The sequence below is a fragment of the Tachyglossus aculeatus genome, chromosome 4 (assembly GCF_015852505.1).
Source record: "Tachyglossus aculeatus isolate mTacAcu1 chromosome 4, mTacAcu1.pri, whole genome shotgun sequence".
In the NCBI taxonomy this organism is placed as follows: domain Eukaryota; kingdom Metazoa; phylum Chordata; class Mammalia; order Monotremata; family Tachyglossidae; genus Tachyglossus; species Tachyglossus aculeatus.
In genome coordinates, this window is record NC_052069.1 from 102751162 (window position 1) to 102769335 (window position 18174).

An 18174-nucleotide genomic window follows, 5' to 3' on the forward strand; every position below is an offset into this window, starting at 1 on the left:
ATTTTGGAAAATTCAGCTATCTGGGCTGGTGGTGTTCAAGTCTGGTTCACTATTTGGGCAAATTTCACAGAAGTTATAGAGAAAAGCAGAGAGTGGGAGGAGGGTCGCTTGGTGTTCAACCTCACCAACACTACTAAAAACTGCGCTGCTGTCTACAAAATGTCAAGGTGTTAAAGAGTCACCCAACCCACTAGTTTGTAAACTCTTTGTGGGAAGGGATAGGGCCTTCTTAATTGATTGTTAATGTTTTTCCAGTTTCCTGTTCATTCTTCCACCAAATATCCCCAAGATTAGCAACTGAAAAAACAATTTGGAAATCCTAGGAAGGATGTGAGACTACAGATGCAATCCCATTAAATTTCGGACAAGTATATACCTGTCTACATGTCTTGTTTTGTTGTCTATCTCCCCCTTCTAGACTGTGAGCCCGTTGTTGGGTAGGGGCCGTTTCTATATGTTGCCAATTTGTACTTCCCAAGCACTTAGTACAGTGCTCTGCACACAGTAAGCACTCAATAAATATGATTGAATGAATGAATCTCACTCAAATCATCAATTACAAAAATCATAATGTGGTATTTGTTATGCATTTACCATGTCTCAAGCACTGTAGTAAATGCTGAGGTAGAGAGCAAAGATAATCAGTTCAGATACAGTACTAATCTCAAATGAGGTTCACAGTCTGTAAACAGGAGGGAGAACAGGTACTTAATCCCCATTTTACAGATGAGGATACAGAGGCACAGAGAAATGAAGTGACTTGTCAAGGTCACACAGCAGGCAAGTGGCAGAGCCGAGATTAGAACCAAAGCCCTCCAACTCCCAAGCCCGTGTTCTTTCTGTTAGACCACACTGTTTCTCAAGTGCTGAATTAAGTCTTTATTGAGGCTTAAATTTGCTGCATAGCTGTTGCAGTGCACATGCTCAAAGTGGATTTCAGCTTCACTTCCCAGTACTAAATTTGAACATTATAACATCTATGGGCGTTTTTTCAGAAGAGGTCGGTAGATCAGAAGGGAACAGAAATCAAGATGGGTGTGAAGATCTTAAAGCTAGTGATTCACTTGAGCTACCAAAAGGATGGAGCAAGAGGCTAAGTGGCAATTAACATGTCCTTCCCAGAAAACCATCTTGCTTTTAATTGGAGTAAAAAGGCTTTGATCACTTAAAAGAGGCATTCTATGCAGACTCCAGGAATATGATGACTGTTTGGGCTCAAGCTAAATTGGATGGGGAGAAGCAGTGGGAAAGCTGGGGGTAGGAGGGTGAGAAAATATACCAGCGCCAATATCTTGGAAGTAGAAGTCACACAGAAGCAGAGGCAGCAAATGCCAAAGCTTCAGCTCATCTAAAGTCTCAAAATTCTTTTTATTTTTTCATCATTTCTACACTCTGCAATATTTAAGCAATTGTACATTTTAAAAGTTTCTGGAGACAAAACTATTCAGCAAATGGCCTGCTTTCCCCTCACAGGCAATTCCAAAGGGCTAATTTTGTCTTTGAGAAGTTATAGCTATAATTCCATTAATAAGAAGCAAGATCTATGGTATACAGTACCCCAAGTGTTATGAAAGCTGCTTTTCTCCACAAGAAGGAATCACAATTTTCCTCTGGGGGAACCAAGGGGGAGAAAGAAAAGTGTAACTAGAACACAGGCTCCTTAGGGGACTTATTAGATCCTCTAAGAGTCGTAGCTGTTGCTAAAACCTGCTTTTGCTAGCAGAAGCTTCATTTTACAAATATACAACAGAAGAGCCTAAAAGAAAAGAAAACCCCAAAGATTACACTTCAACACAGCAGATAGCTAAGAAATGTAGCTCAGTACTAGAGAACTCAGCTGCTCTGTCTCCTGTTTTTAATAGATGTGCCTAAGTACTGTATAACCATTTGTGACTACGGAACTTTTTTTTTAAAAAGAATTGTTTGACAACAGTCGGTCAGGACAACTCTAAAAAAAAGTCTTTTCCATTCCAGACATGATAAAATTCTAACACTCCCACATATGATCACATGGCCTTATGGTGACTTTTTAAAATAACCTTATCTGACTCAGTTTCTTTTTTCTCCCCAAATCACAGACACACACACACACACACACACACACACACACACACACGAAGTGTATCTGAATTTTAAAAAAGTTTAACAAATTGTGAATTCCCTTTCCTGTTGTGAAATTAGCTAAAATTCTGAATAGAATTCATCATAAATATGAGCGTGGACATGATCTCTGTTTTCCATCTCTAAAAGTAAATGACCAAAACCTTCCTGAATTCACTTCTTTTAATTCACAGAAGGGCCAAATACTTCCTTAAGTCCTAAAAATCCAAAACAAAAATTGACTTCCTAAGTTCAAAGCAGAAATGGTTTTCCCTAATTCATTCAGAATCATTGGGGGGAAAAATAGGGAAATCCAATGTTGACTTTTTCTAATAGTACTGGTTTTACCTGTCGAAACATATTACCAAATTGAACAACTGACCTGTGAAGGAAGAAGCTTACAAATGATCCTCTAAATAACAACAATAAGAGAAATGACTTTTAACACACACCCAAGAAGCACGTCCTCACATGGACTGAAGAGCAGTGACTCTGGAATACATGAACTATTCCAAAAGACAAGACTTCATGCACTAGAAGCTTTAAGCTAAAGCTGACCCAATTCTTTTAATTGTGGGGTCTTGCTCCATTTTTTAGTTGAAACCTGAAAAGCAAGCATGACAAATTTCAGCATGCAATCAAGGCAACTTTGTGCCATAAGCCCACCACTTGCTCCGATTCTTCAGTCCACAAATTTTTAGTTAAGCTCCAGCTCGGTCTTTCTCTGGGAAGAAGGACGACAGTTGGCTGGCTCAAAAGAAAGGGGAAAAATAGGAACCTGAGTCACCCAACACATCCTGTGCCAAGAGCAGCCTGCTGACTCAGAGACAGGAACTAACAGGCAGCAACCTAGGGAGAGATAGCTTTGGTTCCCGTCCCCTAAACTGTACTTTTCTCACTGACACACGGGCCTACAAATAATAGCTGTCCAAGATGTCCACCCTCCAACCCTCTAGCACCCACTTTTCTTGTCAACATGAGCTTCTAAACTCCATTTCAAGACCAAGATGCATTCTCAACAGGACAACAGTCAGCCCTTGACTAGTATCAAATGGGCTTTTTCAAGTTCAAGGTCTGAGCAATGTAAGTCACTGAAGAGAGTGTGAGTGTGTTTGTGAAATCCAAAGCTTATGTACACTTCGACTGAGAATGAAATAGCACCTGTTTAGGATTCATTCTAGGGGCCATTAGACCACCGACCTAATCAACTGGTTTTGACCCTTGTAACTTGAGAACACACTGGACAAAAATGGCTAGGATTTGAACTCTAGGACATTTATAATTAAAGACTGAGGACACAAGTGGGGAAAGTTATTTCCAAAGTCTGAAAGGAAACCCTGCTTATTGTTCAGAAGCTACATAGTGGGGTTTTTTAGTTTGTTTTACGGTATTTGTTAAACTCTTACTACATGACAGGAACTGTACTAAGCATAGGGGAGATACAAGATAAGCAGGATGGACAGAGTTCATGTCCCACATGGGGCTCACAAACCTTAATCTCCATTTTACAGATGAGGTAAATGATGCTCAGAAAAGTTAAGTGACTTGCCCAGGGTCACACAGCAGACAGGTGGTGGAGCGAGGACTAGAACTTGGGTCCTCCGACTCCCAGGCTTGTGCTCACAGCATAAGAGGAAATCCCAATGAGTGAAATGGCAAGCATTACTTACCTGAAAAGCATTTTATAGAATGGTTCTATACAGCATAGTTTGTCTACCAGTGCTATATTTTCTCCATAATTCTCTAGTATAAAAAAGGAACACAGTCTCTACTTCCAGAGTAGGAACAAAATGTGCCGCATCTTTGCTACTATGGCAGTGGGATGGAGGTTGAAGAGGAGGAAATGTTGGAATTTATTGGGAAGTTCGGATGTGTGGGGGCACGCAGAAATGGATCTTTCTTCGCATCCACTAATGATAATGATTAATAAAGCAGCGTGGCTTAGTGGAAAGAGCACAGGCTGGGGAGTCAGAGGATGTGGGTTCTAATCCCAGCTCTGCCACTTGTCAGCTGTGTGACTTTGGGGAAGTCACTTAACTTCTCTGTGTCTCAGTTACCTCATTTGTAAAATGGGGAGGAAGACTGTGAGCCCCACGTGGGACAACCTGATAACCTAGGATCTACCCCAGTGCTTAGAACAGTTCTTGGCACATAGTAAGCACTTAACAAATACCATCATTATTATTATTATTTAAGCACTTACTATGTGCCAGGCACTGTACTAAACGCTGGTGTGGATACAAGCAAATCAGGTTGTACTTTAGACTGTATGCTCGTTGAGGGCAGGGAATGTCAGTTTATTGCTATACTGTGCTCTCCCATGTGCTTAATACGGTGCTCTGCACACAATAAGTGCTGAATAAATACGATTGATAGAATGAATGAATACTGGAATGCCAGAGCTTCAGTAGGGGAATTCTACATCAGACCCAGCCAAACTTTAACATCTCCCCCCTCCTTTTTTTTTTTTTTGGCCAACTATAAACAAAAATGTAACAATCAGGCCTGAAAACAGATGATCTGTGATTCATTTAGAAACAGTGCAATCCATGCAAATCACTAGCAAACTAACCCTCAAAGAATAAAACCAAAAGAGTAGTAAACCTTCTCATCATCTCTTAAGTCTAATCATACTGAGGAGCGTAAAGGCAAATAGAAACCCTATAGACTCAACCCACAGCAAAGTCAACGCATCATTTTATGCTAGGTTATAACACGAGTTCGACTTTATCCAAATGTGATCCTGCAGATATTCATTCAATTGTATTTATTGAGCACTTACTGTGTGCAGAGCACTGCACTAAGCGCTTGGGAAGTACAGGTTGGCAATAGATATCCTTTAGGGAAGCTGGGATGCTCATTTGCTCTTAACTGTTCAAAGCACAGACTCTCTATCAGCATACAGAGGCTACACGTCTTTTAACCTGACATCAGGAATGCTGTCATCATGTTAGGCATCTCAGGGTACTGAGTTGTGTTCAGTTCTTCAAGCATCTGGCACAACTATTTTTATAGACTTTTTCCTATTGTCATGTAGCATTAGTTCATAAATATTTAAACAACATGTCATCAGATTATTATAACATATGATCTATAGCACCAAATTAGAGCAGTTGGGTATCAGCCTCATTTTCAAAATATTAAGATATAAAATATTTATGTGTTTAGCAACTCATGAGATCTCACATTCTGTCTCAAAATGCTGAGCAGTGCAAAAGGCAGAATTGAAACTGAAAGTGTGAACAAGCTAGACTCACATCTCTTCCTTTGGAATCTGAATTCCATTTCCAACCTAGGTCAAGTCCAGCAGAGAAAGATTAAAGTCTGGTTTCCCTAGGATTCTCCCAGATAACAACCCTTCAGAAATACAGGCCAAGAAAGGATACACGCATAATCTCTGTCTTGGCCCAAATCAAAAGAAACATGACTGAATACATCAACTCAAAAAGCCATACTTGAGCAAAGACTCAGTAAAGACTCAAATGTCATGAGGCAGATTCGAAAACAGGGATAGGCCCTTTATGAAACAAACCTATTAACACAGCAAAGACCTAAGTGCAAATAAAGCACACATGGGTTTCTTCAGCCAAACGTGCACGTATGGATAGGACCATCTTCAAAAGCGAAAGACCACAAGATTTATATAGGCATGCATATATATATATATAAGTATATATATAATGTATATATATATATATATACATATATATATGCAGAGAGAGGGAGAGAGAGAGATACAAACACACACACACACACATACTCAGTCAAGAAGAAAATTTAAGTAATCACAGGAGGTCCCTGCACTCTGACTACTACAATTGGTAGGCAGTGCAATTGTTATTCCTTTAAATTATTTCTGCAAGCACACTTGGGCAGTGCACTAAAATCAAACTACTGTCACATTTTTCTATCAACTTTTTTTTTCCACTTATAGTTGAATTACAAAATTCTGCCTTGGGAAGCAGAATGTTCTAGCTTCAAATAATTAAGAACTTTGAAAACATATGATACAAAGTCCTATAAATAAGTGTGGTGCTTATGAATCAAGCTGATTTTCATGGAAAGCCAAATGGATACAATGCACCCTAAGTACATTAATGTTTGGAGGTGGATTTGCTCATTTAAGAAAAACAAACAAGACCAAAAATGATTAAAAGAAAATGATTTGATTATAATAATAGTGGTATTTGTTAAGCACTTACTATGTTCCAGGCACCGTACTAAGTGCTGGGGTAGATACAAGCAAATCAGGTTGGACACAGTACCTGTACCGTGTGGGGCTCACAGTCTCAAGCCCCATTTTTCAGATGAGGTAACTGAGACCCGCAAAGTTAAGTGACTTGCCCAAGGTCACACAACAGACAAGTGGTGGAGTTGAGATTGAAGCCCATGATCCACTGGTGCTTAATTTTTCACAATTTATATGAATACTTCTGTGGGGAAAAAGTGGTTGGCATTATTTCCTCACTGATTATCCACTAGCTTTGGAGCATCACAGCAATAAGACAACTTCTTGCTTTCCCCATCTGACAGGCAGCTGTTTAGGGCTGCAACCTCTATCCCAGAAACTTAAAGGAACACCCAACTAAGGCAAACATTATATAAATAATTAACAAAACAGCTGCCTTGCTTTATAAAATACTGCTACAGAATGCCAAAGAAGATTCTAACTGCACATTCATTGACAAAATAAAAAGATCACCTAGTGGCCTTTTCTTGTAAAATAGTGTACTTCTACACCTTAAAATGTCCAGATTCTTACATTCTGGTCTGTCATTCTGCCCTTTAATGGGCAGCTTTTTTTTCTTCTCTCTTTTTTAATTAATGGAATTTAAGTGCTTAATATGTATCAGGCACTGTACTAAGTGCTGGGGTAGCTACAAGCTAATAATAATAATGATGGCATTTATTAAGTGCTTACTATGTGCAAAGCACTGTTCTAAGCGCTGGGGAGGTTACAAGGTGATCAGGTTGTCCTACAAGGGGCTCACAGTCTTAATCCCCATTTTACAGATGAGGTAACTGAGGCCCAGAGAAGTTAAGTGACTTGATGAAATCACACAGCTGACAAGTGGTGGAGGCAGAATTTGAACGCATGACCTCTAACTCCAAAGCCCGGGCTCTTTCCTCTGAGCCACGCTGCTTCTCAAGCTAATCAGGTTGAGAGAAGAAGCATGGCCTAGTGAATACAGCACGGAACTAGGAGTCATAAGATCATGGGTTCTAATCCTGACTCCACCACTTCTCTGCTGTGTGACCTTGGGCAAGTCACTTAACTTCTCTGTGCCTCTGCTACCTCACCTGTAAAATGGGGATCGAGACAGTGAGCCCCTTGTGGGACAAGGGACGGTGTTCAACCCAATTTTCTTGTATCCACCCCAGCGCTTAGTACAGTGCCTGGCACATGGTAAGCACCTAACAAATTCCACACTTATTATTGGTGGAAAGAGCACTGGCCTGGAAGTCAGAGGACCTGGGTTTGAGTCCCCACTTCCCCACTTGTCTGCTTTGTGACCTTTGGCAAGTCACTTAACTTCTCTGTGCCTCAGTTCCCTCATCTGCAAAATGGTCTGGCCTGACAATTCCTGTTCCCTCCTGCTCTCCCTGTGAGCCCCATGTGGGACCTATTATCATGTATCTACCCCAGCGTTTAGTACAGTGCTTGACAGAGTAAGTGCTTAAATGCCACAATTAATATAATTATTACCACACGGGGCTCACAGCTTAACCTCCGTTTTGAGGTAACCAAGTCACAGAGAAGTTAAGAGACTTGTCCAAGGTCACACAGCAGATAAGTGGTAGAGGCAGGATTAGAACCCAGGTCCTCTGACTTCCAGGCCCATGCTCTATCCACCGGGCCATGCAACTGCAAACTCGAGCCTCTCTATTTTAGGGAGGCAACTGAGGGAGAATGGACAAAAAGCTCTAAGTGGCAACTGGGCAAAATGAGAATTCTGGGTCAACTTTAAATCTAGTCTTGGCCCATAGAACAAAGACAGCACCACCAACTGTTCATGTGATTTTTTTTCCAATGAGTCTGACTTTAAGTTTAAAAATGTACCCAGATACCAGATACCTTAGGGAACACTGGAAATAAATTCTGGTAACTGTTAGTTCTGCTGATTTTTATACTGGTCTGACATGAATGAACAAGACGGCTCATCAGTGTTCCAGTTCACTTCTTATAAGCTGGTTGCAGTCAGTGATGATAAGGAACTTCTCAACCACCCTGAAGGCTCTTCCCTGTGGAGTTCCACAGGGAACACTATGTCACTTTGCTGTTCAACATGTGGAAGTAGATGCTCAGTGAATTTGGAGACCTATGCTCCATCAGTCTGCATTGCCTACCTGATTATTTCTGAGTACAGTTCAAACAGCTGAAGGGAATCCATTCAAGAGCCCTAAACAACTTCAGCTCAGGTTACCTTAAGAAATCATCTCTTACCCTATTATCCATGGTAAAGACAAAACAGAAAATAATAATAATGGTATTTGTTAAGCACTTATTTTGTGTCAAACACTGCCTAAGCTCAAGTTAATCAATTTGGACACAATCTCTACCCAACATGGGCTCACTGTCTCTGTAGCGGGGAGAACAGGTATAGAATTCCCATTCTAAAGATGAGGAAACTGAGGCATACAGAAGTTAATAATAATGGTATCTGCTAAGTGTTTACTATGTGCCAAGCACTGTTCTAAGCACTGGGGTAAATTCAAGGTAATCAGGTTGCCCCACATCTTAATTCCCATTTTACAGATGTGGTAATTGGGGCACACAGAAGTTACGTGACTAGCCCAAGGTCACATAGCAGGCAAGTGGCATAGAGGAATTAGAACCCAGATCCTCTGACTCCCAAGCCCATGCTCTTTCCCCAAACGACACACCACCCCTAAACACAAAACCTACACCACTTGTAGAGTTCTTATAACAGTTCAAACTTTTTAGAGGCTGGAAAAAAAGGCATCTGTTAAAAATCTATACATATTCTGTAAACCCCAATATAAAACCCATCTTTTCTCAATCAGATCTTTGTCCATAGTAGACAGAATTTTAAAAAACAACTTTAAAATACATCAATTTCTCTATGCATATCACAGAGTTTGGAGCTGATTTCATAAATCCAATTCACCAGTAAACTAAAACCCTCACAATTGATTTCCAGATGCTTCATCCTTTCTCCTGAAGAGTGCTAGTCTGTCGACATTATTCTGATGAGAGAGTCTGTGCCTTTACAATTAGGCTAGAGTATAGAAATTGTTTGTGAAAAATAGCGAAATCCAAGGAAACCTCACAGGCTAAAACGTGTATGGGTTAAAAAAAAAAAAGTCTTCTTAAAAAGACAAATGTCAAATCATTAGATCATATGCCAAGTTCATTTTTCCAAATTTAATGTCACAGGAAATTACACTAATGGTTGACTGGATCATATAACCTCAGCTAATCTGTTTGACAGGCAGGCACAATAACACTACTTAATTCAGATGCAGCCAAATAATACGATGCATTTACGTCACCAACTTCAGACAGGAATGGGTGATGTCATCTGCTTTTTTACAAATTTTTTTCCAAGAAGGATGTCTTCTCATTCTCTAATACCAACAAGAGGAGAAACATCCAAATGCCTATGGTTCAGGTGAGTTTTCCTAAATAGTTAACCCTCTCTCAACAATAAAACTAAGGCACCCTCTGCTAAACTTAGTTAAAAGCAATCTCTCTCTCTCTTTCTCCCTCCCTTCCTTCCTCCCCAGATAACACAAACCAGCCAGGAGTCACTCCCAAAATTCTCTTGACTCACAAGGATCAACTTGCTCATTATCAGTTATAGTGACAAAGGTTCAGTGTCATACATGTGCCATCTCTTCTTTTATTATAAAGTTAGAATAAAAATACCTAACAGTAAAAGTTATTTTTATCTTCAAATCTCACAAACCAGAAAAAGCCTAGTCTATCCCCTTAAGCCAAATTTTACTTTGCCTGATTTATGCTATGGTTTCCTATCTGAAAAGTGTAGCTCTCAAAGCAATTTATAAAAATCCATTAATTCTCAAAATATTCCAGGTAAATAAATATCTTTCCCATATCCAGAAAGGGGAGCATACAGAGATGTTGAGTGGCAAACACCATGCAGAAAATCAAATGATCATTACTTTATTTAAAATTTCTGCCTAAGGCACGTGCCCAGAACATCAATCCTTCTTAGAGCCTGTGATCAGGCCTACTGCATTTCCTCGTATAATTTAATGTTTGTTTATTCATACAGTCCATCTAATGGGCCTGCTTCCTCTCTGATCTGTCTGCTGACTTCCTCATTTAATCTGACCTTGGTTAGGAAATATTTCTTTTCTCCAGTCATTTAGATAGTTGATTTCTAATTTATGAAACAGATCAGTGGCACTTTAAAAGGAAAAAAGAAGAACCCTGCAGGCTCTCATAGTGTTTGCTGATTTGGCATTATTGCAAACCCTCATGTCACCTGCAAATTATTTGAAACTCGAGTCTGGGTAAAAGGTGCCAGCCACACAGGTTAGCTCAATTAGACTAGGAACATTTCTAGACTGTGAGCCTGTTGTTGGGTAGGGACTCTCTTTATGTTGTCAACTTATACTTCCCAAGCGCTTAGTACAGTGCTCTGCACACAGTAAGCACTCAATAAATACGATTGAATGAATGAATAAGAGATGGCTATTAAAATTTTTAGATTGTAAGCCCCCCCCAGGGGCAGGGACCATGTCCAACTGCCACCTACGCATTCTTTTCCAGCATTTAAGGTAGTTGCCTGTGCAAAGTAAGTGCTTGGTAAATATTATTTCTACTAAAACCTAAACAAACACAGAACAATCAACACTTTCAAACAATCTTATGTTGATTATTTGCTTTTGTGGTTCTACTATCCTTCTCCTCTTTTTAACAATGGATCAACAGTATTTACTGAGTGACTAGCGCTTGGTGGGAGGGGTAATAGTGTTGATAAGTGCTGATGGTATGCAGGTGTGGAAGAACTGCCTCTTCTCCCGATACCCGAGGTCATCTTAAACCCTGAGCAAAATGGGCAGAGGTAACAGGGACCAAAGCAAACTGGGAACCCTTTGGATTGGCAGATGACCATGGCTGCAAACCCCTATCTCTCCTCCTCCCTACATCTCCTTTGGGCAGGGTAGGGCAGCCTAAAAGCACTACCAGAAATGGCCAAGGGAGATAGGGCAGGCATATGGATTTAGTGGACTACTGCTCCAGGGAAAGAACAAACCTTAATCACCCTGCTTGGGAGCCATGAAGCAGCCCCATGTGGGACAGGGACTGTGTCCATCCCGATTTGCTTGTATCCACCCCAGAGCTTAGTACAGTGCCTGGCACACAGTAAGCTCTCAACAAAAATAATTATTATCTGACCCTGCTGTCACAACAAAATAATTCCAGTCCTAATTCCTAAGGATTCCACAACTACTTGCCCATTAAAGACCGTTCGCTGGTATCTGAAAGCCAAAGGACTTCAAAATGACCACGTTTACCAGTGAGGTTTATGTTGGCCTAGAAAACTCTTCGAAGATATTCTTCCCATCTTTTGCAATGCAAAATATTTTAGTCCTTTCCAAAGCCTACACAGTTTTACAATTTACAGAAAGCATTTCAAACTCCCGTGACTTTTTTCTGAGAAATTAAGCAAGAACCTTTCCAAACCTGTGCCAGTGAGGAATTCCATCAGCAAATGAATCATTCTAATACTCTCCATATTTCTATCTTATTTGGGGGAGGGGAGAAAAATGAAAAGGGGTGTGATATGGTGTGGTATGAGGGAAAGGGGTATTCACTCTGTGTACACAGAGGGCACGGCTTTTAAAAAAAGGTCTTGGAAATGCATTAAACATTTACTTGGATGCTTTCAAGTTCTATTATCCTCTTCCCATTTAGGACAACATTGTTTCCTTTACATACACAGAGCAAGTTATTCTTTTACCCTTCAGAAAACTAAGTTTGTTTTTAATACACAATGGCCTGTTGGGGTATACCATTTAAGTTTCTATTTTTCTCTCACAGTAAACCAAGTTTGTTTTCAAAGCAAACAAAAACATCCAATTGAAAATGTTTTTGTTTTTATAAAACAAACCTAGCAATCAAAAGAGCAAGAATGTATCTAAACCTAAAAAACTCACTAATATTGCTTCAAAAAGTTTAATCAGGTTTACTTATTTACACTGGTATTCTAAAATAAGGTTGTTGGGTGGGGTGTTTTTTTTTTCCCCCTACAAGAACATGATAGGCAAAGAAAACAAACAGGCCATAAATATTTAGAGAACTTTCTCTGAGGCTGGTGTTTATCCAAATGGTACACATCAAACTTTGGGCAGGAAATATTGGAAAATGATGAACTGTAAAATGCTACAAATATTCAATTTACATAAGCATAAACTTTTATTCTGAATTTTAAGACGGTAAGAACAGGGCAAACAGCTCCATAAAACCAAGCTTTTAGAGGCACCTGAAAGTACAGTGCTCTGCACACAGTAAGTGCTCAATAAATACGATTGAATGAATGGGGTGGAATCACTTTTTAAAATTTGGGTCCCGCATCAATTCCCATCATCTCCTTTCAGAAGCCTTCCACCCTGTGGTCAATTTAGGGTGAAGAAAAGGGACACTGTGTCCCAGCCAACCCCTTGATCCACTTACTCTTTAGCCCCAGAGCCCAACAGCAACCACCCTGGGAGATGAGCCAGGGGAAAGGCAAATGTGGCGCTTACTATGCCAAAAGCCAAATGCCAAAAGTAATAACCAGTGGTATTGACTGAGTGCTTACTGGGTGCAGAGCACTGTACTGAGCGCTTGTGAGGGTATGACACAGCAATAACAGATGGTAATAATAATAATGATGGCATTTGTTAAGTAAAAGCCAAATGCCAAAAGCAATAACCAGTCAGTGGTATTGACTGAGCGCTTAATGGGTGCAGAGCACTGTACTAAGCACTTGGGAGGGTACAAGACAGCAATATAATAGATGGTAATAATAATAATGATGGCATTTGTTAAGCGCTTACTATGTGCCAAGCACTGTTCTAAGCATTGGAGTAGATACACGGTAATCACGTTGTCCCACACGGGGCTCACAGTCTTCATCCCCATTTTACAGATGAGGGAACTGAGGCCCAGAGAAGTCCCAAAGTCAACCAGCTGATCAGTGGCCGGGCTGGGATTAGGACTCATGAGCTCTGACTCCCAAGCCCGTGCTCTTTCTACTATGCCACGCTCCCTGCCCGGTTCAATCATTCGTATTTATTGAGCGCTTACTGCGTGCACTGTACTAAATACTGTGCAGAGCACTGGAGTAAGCACTTGGGAAGGTCACGTCGGCAGTATATACAGACGGTCCCTACCCAACAACGGGCTCAGAGTTGGGGGGAGCTCGGGCTACTGTTTGCATTGGTAGCATGGCTCAGTGGAAAGAGCACAGGCTTTGGAGTCAGTGGTCGTGGGTTCAAATCCCAGCTCTGCCACTTGTCAGCTGTGTGACCTTGGGCAAGTCACTTAACTTCTCTGGGCCTCAGTTGCCTCATCTGTAAAATGGGGATTGACTGTGAGCCCCCCGTGGGACAGCCTGATCACCTTGTATCCCCCCAGCGCTTAGAACAATGCTTTGCACATAGTAAGCGCTTAATAAATGCCATTATCATCATCATCACCGAATCACCCCCCTAAACAGTGCTCTTGCCCGGGCAGAGCGCAACAATCATGTTCCCAGGAACTTCTGGGCACACCTCGCACTTCCCGGGCACACAAACCCACTTTCCCACATACGCACACACAACTGGATGGATCCCCCGGGGCGGGAGACAGGACGCTCCTCTCTCCCCTTGTGATTTTAAACGCAGGCTGGCGTTCAGGACCAGAAAGGTTCCCGGTAGTAAGGGGATGGCACGAAACTCGGGGCGATGCTGCCCGCCTGCCCCGAGCTGGGGGCGGTTGCCGCCAACTAGGAAAAGCGAGGTGGCTCGGTGGGAAGGGCCCGGGCTTTGGAGTCAGAGGTCATGGGTTCAAATCCCGCCTCCGCCACTTGTCAGCTGGGTGACTTTGGGCAACTTCTCTGGGCCTCAGTGACCTCATCTGGAAAATGGGGATGAGGACTGTGAGCCCCCCGTGGGACACCCTGATCACCTTGTAACCTCCCCGGCGCTTAGAACAGTGCTTTGCACATAGTAAGCACTTAATAAATGGCATTATTATTATTATTATTATCCCGGATCCGCCAATTGTCAGCTGTGTGACTTTGGGTAAGTCACTTCACTTCTCTGTGCCTCAGTTCCCTCATCTGTAAAATGGGGATAAAGACCGTGAGCCCCCCGTGGGACACCCTGATCACCTTGCAACCTCCCCAGCGCTTAGAACAGTGCTTTGCACATAGCAAGCGCTTAATAAATGGCATCATTATTAGCAGTAGTAGTATCCCGGCTCCGCCAGTTGTCAGCTGTGTAACTTTGGGCAGGTCACTTCACTTCTCTGGGCCTCAGTGACCTCGTCTGTAAAATGGGGATGAAGGCTGTGAGCCCCCCGTGGGACACCCTGATCACTTTGCAACCTCCCCAGCGCTTAGAACAGTGCTTTGCACATAGCAAGCGCTTAATAAATGGCATCATTATTATTAATAATAATAATGGCATTTATTAAGCGCTATGTGCAAAGCACTGTTCTAAGCGCTGGATAGCAGTACTAGTATCCTGGCTTCGCCAATTGTCAGCTGTGTGACTTTGGGCAAGTCACTTCACTTCAATCAATCGTATTTATTGAGCACTTACTGTGTGCAGAGCACTGCACTAAGCGCTTGGGAAGTACAAGTTGGCAACACATAGGGACAGTCCCTACCCAACAGCGGGCTCACAGTCTAGAAGGGGGAGACAGAGAACAAAACCAAACATACTCACAAAATGAAATATGTACAAGTAAAATAAATAAATCACTTCTCTGTGCCTCAATGACCTCGTCTGTAAAATGGGGATGAAGACTGTGAGCCCCCCGTAGGACACCCTGATCACCTTGCAGCCTCCCCAGCGCTTAGAACAGTGCTTTGCACATAGCAAGCGCTTAATAAATGGCATCATTATTAGCAGTAGTAGTATTCCGCCTCCGCCAATTGTCAGCTGTGTGACTTTGGGCAAGTCACTTTAATCAATCAATCGTATTTATTGCGCACTTACTGTGGACAGAGCACTGTACTAAGCGCTTGGGAAGTACAAGTTGGCAACACATAGGGACAGTCCCTACCCAACAGCGGGCTCACAGTCTAGAAGGGGGAGACAGAGAACAAAACCAAACATGCTCACAAAATGAAATAGATATGTACAAGTAAATAAATCACTTCTCTGTGCCTCAATGACCTCGTCTGTAAAATGGGGATGAAGACTGTGAGCCCCCCGTGGGACACCCTGATCACCTTGCAGCCTCCCCAGCGCTTAGAACAGTGCTTTGCACATAACAAGCGCTTAATAAATGGCATCATTATTAGCAGTAGTAGTATCCCGGCTCCGCCAATTGTCAGCTATGTGACTTTGGGCAAGTCACTTCACTTCTAAGTGCCTCAATGACCTCGTCTGTAAAATGGGGATGAAGGCTGTGAGCCCCCCGTGGGACACCCTGATCACCTTGCAACCTCCCCAGCGCTTAGCACAGTGCTTTGCACATAACAAGCGCTTAATAAATGGCATCATTATTAGCAGTAGTAGTATCCCGGCTCCGCCAATTGTCAGCTATGTGACTTTGGGCAAGTCACTTCACTTCTAAGTGCCTCAGTGACCTCGTCTGTAAAATGGGGATAAAGACTGTGAGCCCCCCGTGGGACACCCTGATCACCCTGTAGCCTCCCCAGCGCTTAGAACAGTGTTTTGTACATAGCAAGCGCTTAATAAATGGCATCATTATTAGCAGTAGGAGTATCCCGGCTCCGCCAATTGTCAGCTGTGTGACTTTGGGCAAGTCACTTCACTTCAATCAATCGTATTCATTGAGCGCTTACTGTGTGCAGAGCACCGCACTAAGCGCTTGGGAAGTACAAGTTGGCAACACATAGGGACAGTCCCTACCCAACAGTGGGCTCACAGTCTAGAAGGGGGATATTTACTGAGCGCTTACTGTGTGCAGAGCACCGCACTAAGCGCTTGGGCAGTCCAAGTTGGCAACACATAGAGACGGTCCCTACCCAACAGCGGGCTCACAGTCTAGACGGGGGATATTTACTGAGCGCTTACTGTGTGCGGAGCACCGCACTAAGCGCTTGGGAAGTCCAAGCTGGCAACACACAGAGACGGTCCCTGCCCAACAGCGGGCTCACAGTCTCGAAGGGGGGGACAGAGCACAAAACCAAACATACTCACCAAATAAAATAGATATGTACAAGTAAAAACAAAACCAAACATGCTCACAAAATAAAATGATGTACAAGTAAAATAAATAAATCACTTCTCGGTGCCTCAGTGACCTCGTCTGTAAAATGGGGATAAAGACTGTGAGCCCCCCCCCCCCCCCGCCTTGATCACCTGGTCACCTCCCCAGCGCTTGGAACAGTGCTTTGCACATAGTAGGCGCTTAATAAATGCCATCACTATTATTATGAATGGCGCCGTCCCGCCCCCTCCTTGCGGGCTGCCCGCTCTCCGCACCCCGTTTCTGCTCCCCCGGTCCTTCCCCCCACTTTTTCGGGGGCCCCTTACCGGTTGCTGGAGCGGGAAAGGCGGGGAAGAACCGGGCGGAGCGGCGCCGCCGGCTCCCCGCGGGCCCGGGAGCAACTTCTCCGCCGCTGTTGCGCGGGCCCGCGCGCGCGCGCACGCACAGACGTCCGCGCGCCCGCGGCCCCGCCGACTCCGCCGCGCGCGCGCGCGCGCGCGCCCTCCCCTCCCCGGGCTGCCACGCAGGCCTCCCGGGAGCGCGCCTCCGTCTCCCTCCCTTCGCACCCCCTCTTCTTGCCGTCAGGGTGGATGACGATAATAACAATAATAACGGCATTTATTAAGCGCTTACTACGTCCAGAGCACTGTCCTAAGCGCCGGGGAGGTTACAGGGTGATCCGATTGTCCCACTGGGGGCTCACAGTCTTAATCCCCATTTTACAGATGAGGTAACTGAGGCCCAGAGGAGTTAAATGACTTGCCCAAAGTCACACAGCTGACAAGTGACGATGATGGCATTTGTTAATCAATCAGTCGTATTGACTGAGCGCTTACTGTGCGCAGAGCAGTGGACTAAGCGCTTGGAAAGTACAAGTTGGCAACATAGTAATAATAATAATAATAATGGCATTTATTAAGCACTTACTACGTCCAAAGCACTGTCCTAAGCGCCGGGGAGGTTACAAGGTGATCCGATTGTCCCACTGGGGGCTCACAGTCTTAATCCCCATTTTACAGATGAGGTAACTGAGGCCCAGAGGAGTTAAATGACTTGCCCAAAGTCACACCGCTGACAAGTGACGATGATGGCATTTGTTAATCAATCAATCGTATTGATTGAGAGCTTACTGTGTGCAGAGCAGTGGACTAAGCGCTTGGAAAGTACAAGTTGGCAACATAGTAATAATAATAATAATGGCATTTATTAAGCGCTTACTATGTGCTGTTCTAAGCGCTGTGGAGGTTACAAGGTGATCAAGTTGTCCCACGTGAGGCTCACAGTCTTAATGCCCATTTTACAGATGAGGCAACTGAGGCCCAGAGGAGTTAAATGACTTGCCCAAAGTCACACAGCTGACAAGTGACGATGATGGCATTTGTTAATCAATCAATCAATCGTATTGACTGAGCGCTTACTGTGCGCAGAGCACTGGACTAAGCGCTTGGAAAGTACAAGTTGGAAACATAGTAATAATAATAATAATAATGGCATTTATTAAGCGCTTACTATGTGTAAAGCACTGTTCTAAGCGCTGGGGAGGTTACGAGGTGATCAAGTTGTCCCACGTGAGGCTCACAGTCTTAATCCCCATTTTACAGATGAGGTAACTTAGGCTCAGAGAAGTTAAGTGACTTGCTCAAGGTCACACAGCAGACATGTGGTGGAGTTGGGATTTGAACCCATGACCTCTGACTCCAAAGCCT

The 18174-nt window shown here is 43.1% G+C and overlaps 1 protein-coding gene across 2 annotated transcripts in view; it reads right to left on the bottom strand.

The window, feature by feature from the left end:
• NEK6 (NIMA related kinase 6) overlaps positions 1-16881 on the bottom strand; it is a 157280-nt gene extending 140399 nt beyond the window's left edge. Inside the window, exon 1 of one of the 2 annotated variants that reach the window (XM_038745818.1) lies at positions 16795-16881. The gene's annotated coding sequence lies outside the window, so the exon portion shown is untranslated. The remainder of the gene's footprint in view (positions 1-16794) is intronic. The other variant, XM_038745817.1, reaches the window with a different exon arrangement.
• Between the last annotated feature and the right edge of the window lie 1293 nt (positions 16882-18174).